Source organism: Sparus aurata, chromosome 6 (genome assembly GCF_900880675.1).
Source record: "Sparus aurata chromosome 6, fSpaAur1.1, whole genome shotgun sequence".
Classification (NCBI taxonomy): domain Eukaryota; kingdom Metazoa; phylum Chordata; class Actinopteri; order Spariformes; family Sparidae; genus Sparus; species Sparus aurata.
Genome location: NC_044192.1, coordinates 29,061,903 through 29,073,501, shown reverse-complemented (window position 1 = coordinate 29,073,501; position 11,599 = coordinate 29,061,903). Strand labels below are relative to the sequence as shown.

The 11,599-nt window shown below is 38.5% G+C and overlaps 2 non-coding genes across 2 annotated transcripts; both read right to left on the bottom strand.

Annotated features, from left to right (window-relative positions):
- Positions 1–7,597: 7,597 nt before the first annotated feature.
- trnaf-gaa (transfer RNA phenylalanine (anticodon GAA)) lies at positions 7,598–7,670 on the bottom strand. Its single transcript has one exon. It is a non-coding gene; the product is annotated as a tRNA-Phe (tRNA).
- Positions 7,671–11,515: 3,845 nt separating this feature from the next.
- trnaf-gaa (transfer RNA phenylalanine (anticodon GAA)) lies at positions 11,516–11,588 on the bottom strand. The gene has a single exon. It is a non-coding gene; the product is annotated as a tRNA-Phe (tRNA).
- Between the last annotated feature and the right edge of the window lie 11 nt (positions 11,589–11,599).

Sequence of the window (11,599 nt, the reverse complement as noted above, 5' to 3'; positions counted from 1 at the left end):
CATCTGTCATACATTTTTAGCATTATTCAATCTTCATATCTCACTTTCAAAAATATTCATCATTCTTTTAAGCTTAGTTACAATGGAAGGCATTTAGGAAACCCTTCCAACCCATCCATCTTCATCCTCTTCCCACTCATGCCTGCATTCACATTCACCAAACCTTTCACAGTTCTCTGGGCTTTCTCACATTCTAAATATCCAAACTTTAAATACGATGCATGTTTTTACTTAAATCTCCCCAAAGTTTTGAGCAATCAGATTCAGCACCACAGGGACCATTTCAGTTATTTAAATTCTCTTTACAATTTCACATTAATAAGTAAAGTTATAAATGCAGGCATCTCCATTGTGGTGCTATTCCTTTGTAACATTTGTGTTCACCACAGCATGAAGAAATCTTTACACAGAAAGCACTGGCAAATAAGACGTCACTCCCTCCTTTTGCAATGCGCAAAGTGGTTGATGGAGGTGATAACGGGGGTGATTACATCTTTTATAAGAAAAAGAACAAGAACATCGTTTTTTTTACGTGTAATTATGTTGTCATGTCTTGTACAATGGTTGAGGACCACAGTTACATAACCGGTCGTGAACTTGCATCTGCAGAGAGAGAGAGAGTGGGGAGGAGACAAGCTTCCAGGCTCCAGACAGATATCAATAGACAAATGCTTTAAAGGGACACTCAATCCTGCCAGGAGGGTTTGCAGTTTGTGTGTGCGCCTGTGTGTGTGCTGGTGAGAGAGAGGAGGAGACACCTTCTCTGTCTGAAAGAGTTTGCTTGCTGGACCCAACCCAATCTCAGCGCTCTCCTCGTCGCATTACTCAACTTCTATTTTAAATTTCCTCATTTAATAAGCCTTTGACAGCTTGTAGGAAACCCACAGGTGCACCACCCATGTGAGAAGAAACACACACGTGCTCAAACACACATGGACAATGATTCACACATTCGTGCCACAGAAGGAAAGAACCAGCATAGCAAACGCAGCAATGCTGTCATTGGAAAGTGTGACTGCACTGCCGACACATGTTGGCAGGGTGCATTCAGTAACTAGCATAACCTCAGTGACACTCATTAACCCTTGTGACTTCTGTGAGTCGAAAAGCATAAGAAGGCAATGTGAGAGTGAATGTGATTACGTGTTAGTTTGCAGACTGAGGAAGTTCACAGGCAGAGCTGGAACCTGGGCTGGTGCACCTGGTTGTGTCCGTCTCCAGTAGATGATGTCAGTCATCCTCATTTGGCCTGGAAAATGCAAAGCAGGGGGTCAGTAAACACGTTCATACCCCCTGTGTGCTGTTATCCTGACAGACAATAGGAAGACATACTAAATCTTGAAAATATGTCTAAAATTTGGGGAAACCTTTATTAGGTACTCCCTCATAAAATGCATGTTTCCAAATTAATTTAGCAGTACGATAAGAGTAGAAATCAGACACGAATTGATGAAGGCTTTTATTTTGCAGATTTCTAATACACAAACACTTGAAGTTCAGCCGCAGTGTTGGGGCGAAGAGAACAATGTTTATGAAACTTTCTCAAGTGAAGCTTTGATTCAGTGACGTAGATCAGCACCCAGGCATTCGCAAAGGTCAGTACAGTGCGGAGAAAGAACAACACCAATCTGACCAACAGCATCTGTGCAGATTACACAGAGAAACAAGCCTCCCCACTGTCCTTGGAGCCGGTTCAAGAAGCAGTGAGTGGGTTCGTTACTTTCTACTCAGTCGGTCTGAGAAGACAATGCGTCCTCTCTTTCTCAAGGACAAAAGCGAGGTCATACTCTGTCTCCTCAGACAACCTTCTCTTGTCACACTTGGACTGTGTGCATCATGGTGGGTTATGTCACAAGAGCTCTGCTACAAGACCTTCTTAGAAAATGTGCTGGCATACCTCTCGTCTGTCGGCCAGCTCTCTCCAGTTTAGGGACAAGTTGTTGTGTACTGACCAATAAATATCAATTACTGTGCTTTCTATCATCTTACTTTCTTTTTTTGGACTGTTATGCAACACAACGCCAAGGAATGCTCTTTGTATTTGAAAACCTATTTGGCAACACATCTGTGCCTGATTCTTATTCTAATATGCCAAAAATGTCTTGAGCCATTTAAAGGGTTACATGACACACGTAATCTTGTGTCAACAACTGAGCTCATTCATCAGTATGTTTGGCAATGTAGTGATGATGACAGTGGGTTGAGGCATCCAACAGCGGTGGATTCATGGTGACCTTTCATACTTTTGTGAGGACACTAGAATGTGTAGAGCACCAGATATTTTAGAATTGTTTGCAGGGCCAGGAAAAGTCGGGGACTTCAGTTATAAAACTATTCTTAGATTTATACTTGAATGTAGTCGTAAAATAATTTCAATAGTAACTTACACACCTAGGATCTAATCAACTAAAATTACACTATCTGTACACTACACTGTACACTATCTGCTGAGCAGCAATCAGACAGAATTAGTGATTAATTAATACCCATATTGAAACATATTTCACTGTATATATTGGACTTATATTAACAAAGTGACCAGAAACACAACTCCAAAGGAAACTGTTTACCATCATCTCCACCAACTTTTTAAATGTCAATTTTGTGTTTGCAGCTCGTAAAAAAATTGTTAATACAGCCTTAATTTGTGAGAAGTTGTGTCCGTGGCTGTGGTAATATTATTAGAGGTTTTAGCAGTATGGAAAAAACTGCACACAGCTTTCTAAACCAGTATCATCCATCACACAGCATAAATGCAGATATAAATTTAATAAAACAATAAATGTAAAGGCCTCAACTGAGTAAGACTGTCTGATATCAACAAGGAGATGCGCTCTTGTTCTGTGTTGTTGTGTTTTCTCTCCCTACTGTGGATGAACGGGATCATCCCTCTCAATCTGTGTTGACTGTGCATTTTACAAACTCCCTGTAATAATCTTTATACTTGTACTTTATATTTGTGTAAAAACGTAATAAAAATATCTTTGAGAAAAAAAAAGCCACTGAAGTGAGGCTAAGGTTGGCATAATATGGTCAAACGTTTGAGTTTTAGTCAAGATTCGAGCTGCAGCATTCTACTCTATGAAAGATAATTATATATGAGGAAAGGCTAAAAATGAACAGACGATAATAAGTCATCAACTCTACTACGTAGGGCTCAACCTGTTATGTAAGTGGGACAAAAACAGGGAGAAAGTCTGCTGGGAGGAAGTCACTGCTGCTCCAGTTATGCAAACCTTCAGCCAATGCCAAATAGACTGGGCCGTCTGTGGGAGAAGCTTGAAAGTGGAACTACACTGAATAGGGTTTTGATTAATTAGAGCAAAAACATCCTTTCCTCACAACAGCCCATCCATCCGTCAGCAGTCTGGATGGTTCTCCACCTGCTGGTTTCATTCAACCACCTCACTGAATTGGTTCAGAGCTTAACTGGCATCTTCAGGCATTCTTTGGAGCTCTCTAAGGGCAGTGGGAACAAAGCCACCAGGAAACCAAACGGCTGCAGAGGAAACACACAGCGGAGGGACACTCCAAAGGACGAGAGAGAGAGAGAGAGAGAGAGATCTTGCATAACCAACTGCACAGGACATTACATGGCAACAAATTACATAGCAACAAATGAGAAAGCAGAATGTCCATTAGGAAAAAATTACACATAATTAGTTTGTGATCTCTGCCAAACAGGGTCGAGATGAAGTTGACAAGAGATATACATTATAACCCCAGCATCTTCCCTCTCAATCAGACAAACACAATTATAGGGTCTGTTTCTGAAATACATGCAATATTGTATAACTGTATAGAAAAAAGTTTATTTCCAGGGAGAAAAAGTGTTTATGTTGATGTGGAAGGGTTTTGGAGGAAAGAGACTGAAAATCTTGAATTATAACCAACATAAAGAGCTATATATCTACCACAACCCCAAGATTCTCAAAGAGTTTGATGATGTCACAGAGTAGTGTGGGATCATGGGGGTTGAGGTCTTCCCTGTTTAACAAGTACTATTGCAAAAACCTATCTGACGCTCTCACGCAGAAATTCTCATGGACCAGGTCATGTTTTAAAGTTGTATTCACATTACATTTAGTGATTTGTGTTCTCTTGACTTCCTTTCTCACTCTCTGATAGATCGTATTTCTGATGTTTTCCCAGAAGTTACAGCAACAGGCAACCAAATGAAACGAACTGGTAGCTTGAATAAAACCACTGATTATCTTTGAAAATTGTCGGAAACATTTGTACAAATATGTTACAAAGGTCGAGTGGTTTTTAGATATTTTAATACTTAAAAATGTAACATATCTAAAGAGGCAAACCAAGTCCCCTTTGGCACCTACATTACCCACGATGCAACTTAGTCATTGTATGACATCACTGGAGGCAATCTATCAGACGCAGCTTTTTGTGGAAACAGAAGGCTTTATACTACTTTTACACATGAGCAGTAGTGCTCTGTATCACACTTTAATGTGTAAAATTGTTATGCAGCATAGTTACCCTTTCATTTTCCTCCAGAAAATCAATCAAATGTTATGTTAGGTTGTCTTGTTATGGCATCTTTTTAAAACACTCACTTGCAAAGCAAATGGTTGCAGGAACAAGTTGAACCAAGCGTCTCATTTTGCATCAGGCCCAAACTGTGTGGTCCAATTAGTACCCTTCAAATGTCTCGGTTCCGTCTATATTGTTAATTCTTTTTCTATCATTGTTTGTTTTTTAAATGCGTGTGAGTCTGCAGACATTATATACACACAGTTTCTTCACAACTTTGCAGCACCTCAGAACATTTTGGACCTTTTCTATCCCCTCCTGCGTTGTTAGTTCTCTGAACCACTTTCTGCCCGTTCATTATCAATGCACTGCTGATTAGCACATCGCCACAGAGAGCCGGTTGGCCATTCATTCAGGTTTCAATGGGAATGACGCAAATCCCTGACCTGTTCTGTGCCCCGTGGCCTGGACCTGCTCTCTTGGACTGTGGCTCTCTTGCCTCTACACGCCTCAGCTGGCACTCAGACAGGTCAGAACAGCTGAGAGACGGCCAGGACCTCCAAATGTACCATGGGAGGGCCCATAAACCTGCTGTAGTCCTGCTGAGGCTCGCCTGGCACAATCTGGTGTTGATATGACCTTAAATATGTAACAAAAGCAGTGTTTTTATTACATAATTACCTTTTTTTGCTAGTGCCTCAGCTTGACCTGACAGAAACCTACTGAAACAAACTGTGTCTATAAATGTCCTCTCTGTTACCTCCTCAGTGTTGCTGGTTAGCTGGTATTACATTTACCTACTTTATAGGCCATAAACTACAGGAAAAAACACAGTTTTATTAATTTACTGTCCAATTTTGCATTCTGGGCTTTATTGCTTCCGTAACATCCTCTTCTTTCAGGCTAATGAGAAGAAAACACACTAAAATACACATTTAGGTGTTTGTTTTAGTTTGGATTTAAGTGTCGCAATTCAGATGGAAAAGTACGCAAGTGCATTATTGTCTAGTGTAGTATCATGTGGTATACTATAGTAGATTACAGTAGTGCATCATTTGCTTATTTGAGCACAATTTCAGAAAACTCAAATGATATCATATGTATACACTCATCAACTGTGGTGCCTTACCTAAAATGTAGGTGAAACATTAAAACATTTCTGATGTTTGTATATGTATAAGTTTATATTTATTCATTTCTGTATATGCACATACTGTAAACACACACACACACACACACACACACACACACACACACACACACACACACACCACATAAATTTGTGATATCTTTCTTGTCATTATCCTTCTGTTCCAGCTACTTCTTATTGCAGTATTAACATATCTGTCTGGATATGTCATAGTAAACTAATACCTCTAAGTATTACCATTATTTTTTATTTTTTTTATTTTTACTTTCACTTTACGTCTATGTATATATTGCCTTCTATTTATGTTATGTACAAAGTGTTTTATTTGCGGACCCACTACTGCTGTAACACAATGATTTCCCTGTCTGGGATCATTACAGTAATTCTATCTATCTATCTATCTTTTGTTTCCTTGAGTTGTTATTAATTTTATTCATTAGATCAACTACCTATTTTGTAGGACATTAAAATCAGTGTCATAATTCCTGTGACTTTACACAAATCAGATCTGCACACATCAGTCTTATATATTTATCTGTTTATTTATTTATTTTTAATCCAGCGGTTTTCAAAGTGGGGACCATGGTCAGCGTTCGGATTCCTTGTGTGGGTTCCATAGGGTCCCCATCAAATAAGAGAATACTTTATGATATTATTTTCACTATTCTTCGATCCATATGTATTGCAACGGAAAAACATGTCCCATCACACTACACTGTAAATAATTTTGAGCTGTTTTAAATTAAAAGTGTTAGTTCAATTGCTGGTTTAAATATTTGAGATTAATTAATTAGGTAATTAATTTAGGTTGAATAGTTTGTTAAACATCTTCTTTTAAGTTTTCTTTTTTTGTGAAACACAATTGAAAGTTTTATGAACTTGAGAATACTTGTTCAACAAACTTAAGATATTAAGTTGAATCTACAACTGTTGACACTGAGAATCATTACAAATAAATGTGATATATTTTTACATTTGATGATTTATTTGAGGAGTCAGATCTTCATTTCACACGAAGTGTAGCGGAAGTAGCTTCTTTTTGAAGTTTACTTTCAAAGGGTCAGCATAGAGACATAAAGCAACTTGCAGTGGTTTGATCAGAAGTGCAAAAGTGTGATCATGTTTCTTCAGAAACATATTTCTATGAGTTGATTGAACTCTGTAAGTTACAGTCACCCAACTCATCATTTCAAGGCAAAAGACTTTAAGTTAAAAGGGCTCAATTTTATAAGTTTGGATATTGTCTAATATATATATATATATATATATATATATATATATATATATATATATATATATATATATATATATATATATATATATATATGTATGTATATGTATGTATGTATATACATTTTAAGTTCAACTTGAAACAATTAAAAACTAAACTAAAGGATGTTACAGCAACATAGCTACTTAGACCGCACACATTGAAGACTGTTTGGGCTTGCACAGTGTCTGCAGGTGCAATAATCCATCTGTACCTCAATACTAGTGCACCTGATGGTGTGGCTGTGGTGCTAGGAGCTCTGTAGTGAGACTTGAACTCTGCGTGAGTCCTGCCATCTACTGGCTGTTAAATGTACTACTGCTGTATGTCGTCCCCTGAAAAATAATGCCTACAGTGATACCTCAATAACCACTTTTACAGTTAAGCCTACAGTATTTTTGAATAATGCTTAATTGAATTAGTGTTTCATGCAAATCATTCAGGCTTCATTCACAAAAAATATACAGTGTTCCTTGGATGGATAATGCAAATTATGGCACACCTTGTGCTCTGTAAGTGTGAGGTTAGAGCTGCTCTGTAAGTGTGAGGTTAGAGCTGCTCTGTATGACCTACTAATAAAGAGAGTGACAAATACTTCAGTCCCATAAAACTGACAAGACGTACAAGAAACAACCGAAATTATGTCGTTTCGTCCTCAAAATGTGCACTCTCCTTAGCACCTCGTCTGCCGAAACCCGGGATCGAACCAGGGACCTTTAGATCTTCAGTCTAACGCTCTCCCAACTGAGCTATTTCGGCGTCTCTTTGGTACACTGACCACTGCCCAGCAGAGGTCGTTCTAAGACAGCATATTGTTTACTATAGGCACTACTGACATATTTAAAATGTGAATATTATATATAATAATATGTATGTGGACAGACTCCTGTTGCTCTTGTGTGATGTGTTATGCTGTAGCACAGTCCCTCAGGGAAAAATCAAGGTTTTTACAAAACACAATGACATCATTTCACACATAAGCCTTACCTTTTTGTCCTGTTTTGGCTTTCAGGAGGAGTGTTATAGCATAGTCACATGTGATGATGTTGAAATCTCTCTTTTTAAGGTTTAAGTTTATGTTACTGTCATGTCTTCCATTTAACCTTAAAGACATTCAAATCAAGACAGGCAGTAATAAAAAGTCCTCTTGAGCCCAGACTGAAGTTAATTCGAAACACTTGCGGATTTTTGGGACATTTACGGTAAATTGTCTTAAAAACAATGCATAAATAGCATGTTTCTTGCTATTAAAATGACATCATATGTCTTAAATTTAAGGAACGATTTGGGAAGATATGCTTATTTTGGCCTCCTAGCTGAGAGTTAACGTTAAAGGAGAGTATTGATAGGCCTCATGTAAGTGAGTCAGATTTAATACCAATAATGTTTTTAAGCTAGCACCAGCTGTGGGTTAGCTTAACTTGATAGCCTGAAAAAACTGGAAACAGAGAAGCAACTAGCCTGCCTTTGTTAAAAGTTTGTACTCTTAGATATTGGAATGGATTAATCAAAAAGATAGAACATGTTCATTGAGCTAATTTTGTTACCTTTGACTGTTTCCCATGTTTCCAGAATTGATTCTAAACTAAGCTAACTGGCTAACGTTACTGGCATTAGCTAACATTGATGTAGATTGATGATTACAATTCTAATGTGACACAAAAGCTAAAAGTTAGAGGAAGGGTCATCTGTCCATCATTTGTGTGATGCTCACAGACATCATGTGCTGAGATCCTGGGACACAATCCCTGCTGAAAAAGACAGCATGGACCAGCACCAAAACACAACATATGCTGGTCTTGCTAGTGACTGGTCCCCAACAAGACCAGCATATGTTGTGTTTTGTTGCTGGTTTTAGTGCTGGTCTATGCTGGTTCTTTCAGCAGGGATGACAACACTAAAAGCAACAGAGTCCAACTCGGCAAGAAACAGCAGCACTGGTTTAAAACAGACGTAAGTGTAATATAATGACAGTACTTAAATAAAAGTGAAAATGAAGGTAAACCATGTTAGTGATGACCCAGAACATCCATTAGATCTAATGTAAACATCCATCGTGTTCTGCTGGGCTTACTCATCGTTGACCTTGAGCTGTACTCTGACAAGTTAGGATGTTCAAATCTCATGGTGTAAACAGAAAGGGCACAAACTGGACAGAGTATGGCCCAGATGCTGCCATACATTTTCCCAGATGTTTACGGAGCATGCAGTCCATGATAGAGGAGGTCATGATGCAGATACAGCATGTGTGGCAGATGCTGAAGAGAGGGCTGAGAGAATCTACTTTCATTTGTAGGCATTTCCGCTACCTACCAAAAGGTCGAGCAGTCTGGCAACAAAGTTTAACATTCTAATTTGACAGTATCTGTCGCTCTAACAATATGTAATTGTTTGGAAGAGCAGTGAGAATTCGGATCAGCAGCAGGATGTGCTCAGCTAGTGCATCATCACATGAGATTCTATTGTAAGTACTTTACTCTACATTATCTTCATGCTGTTTGCGTCACAGTGGGGTTTCCCCCGGATTCCTTTCAGTACTACATGTACCCTTTTACCTTTCCACTTTAAAATGCTTTGCAGTTATATAATCAGCAACCTATTCTATACACAAGTGAGCCATGCAAAGAATGAAAACCAAATATTTGTCCCTTGCAGACATCTTCAGAGTTTATGAAGATGTTTATTGCATATTTTTATGAATGCATTTTGATTATATGAATATTTAACTTACTACTAATAGAATGTAAAATTATCTAGGTCATAGATTCATTATCAGAATGTCATGTGAATTAAATTAACCGAAAAGGTGTGTCTTCATCTTCTTCTTGAATGATTATTCAGTTTTTTTCAACCACCATTGTGGAGATGTGTCAACAACCAATTCCTTTGCAAGATTTCAGATCTGAGGTTACTTACAAGCAGACCAATGGATGTGTTTTTCTGGTGGCTGGTCTGGACTGACTTCCAGTTTAGGTCCGGTTTTATTTTATTTTTAACCAACAGCTGAGAGTCGGGAGTTGTGACTTTTTGCTGAAGTGAGTGTCAGCCTTTCAGCATTTGTGCTTAGTGCATCGGTTCTGTAAACTCGTGCAAAACCAGTTTCCCTCAGCAAATACCTCCCATGAACTCATCCAGTACATCTTGTGCTTATCTCATAATGCTTGTGACAGGATGCTGGTTCCAGACATTTGTCAGTAAGACTGACTCTGCATGTGTCCTCACAGCTTAATACTCCATTCGCTTTTGGTTAATATCACTTTATGTCAATTTCTTTTTTTTTAAAGATTTTTTCTGGCATAGACACCTTTATTAAGCAGTAGAAAGATAGGAAATATGGGAGAGAGAGAGGGGGATGTTACATGCAGCAAAGGACCCCCGGCCCAGGAGCGGTTCTAGGGGGGGGGCCAGCAGGGGCCAGTGCCCCCGTAACTCTGAGTCTGGACCCCCCTGTGGCCCCCCTGACAGGGAGTCTGCATCAATAACACCATGACAGATTTCTTGCAATGATTTTGTTCTGAAGGTAAAGGCAGAAATAAACTGCTTTGTCTGAATGAGGGATTTGTCCTTTTTTCCGGGTTGTATGTGCCCCCTAACAAAAAAGCCGGCCCCAACCTGGCCCCCCTATTAAAACTGGTCTCCACTGCCCCGGCCGGAACTGAACCGGGATCGGCTGCGTACGCGGAATGCGCTCCAACCATCCGACCACCCGCACGCCCAACTTTATGTCAATTTCAATCTGTCTGTACTCAGAAACGTTTTCATATTAATCGATTTTCACATTGTAGAGCACAAAATACATTGATGTTCTCTATTCATGCTGTGGAGAGCTCATGACAACAATTCTTTTCAGCATTAAGCGTCATCTCTGATTATCATAGTGAGCTCCCACCAGATCCATAAAGAAGCTGGAGTTAGAAGTCACGTCTTGTTTTTAAGGTTGTGTTTGCTTATACATATATGGCCATGACAGTAAGTTCTCAGACTTAAAGGTTGCCCAGAAATGTCCCAAACAAAGCAAAAATAATTAATGAGAAAATAACATAATTTTAGAATAAACATGAATACAAAATAAAACTATTTTAATGAAAAGTTAGTGGTTTCTGGATGGTTTCTGCTTCATCTTATTTAGTTGTTTTAATTCTAAACTAGTTTCTGTCCAACTTCTGAACACTTCAGTTTAGTGGCCTGCTGAGGGGAAGTTGGACAGAAACAAGTTTAAGGTAGAAGTTTCCAGGAAAATGCAAGCTATTTATTAACTGCTTATTGGAATTTTGTTGGCGTCATTTTAAATGAATGTTGCTAAATTATTTTGATAATTTGGGGTCATTTGTTACTTTGGAATGGACACCTGCTTACCATGAAATTTGCAGACATATAAAGCGTTCCTCACCTTTTTATTGTTATATATATATATTTATTCTTTCATACAAATGATTTACTCTGTATCTTTATTGCTTTTAAATTCTCTATTACCATTACATTGTGGTTCTATTCATTTCAATACATTTTATTGAATGAGACCACAACGGTATTTTACATCCTATGTTACATCTTATCGATAACGATATAAATGTAGATTTTTTTTAAAAAGTGAAACCCGTTTCTGCCGAAACCCGGGATCGAACCAGGGACCTTTAGATCTTCAGTCTAACGCTCTCCCAACTGAGCTATTTCGGCGCGTGTAAAAA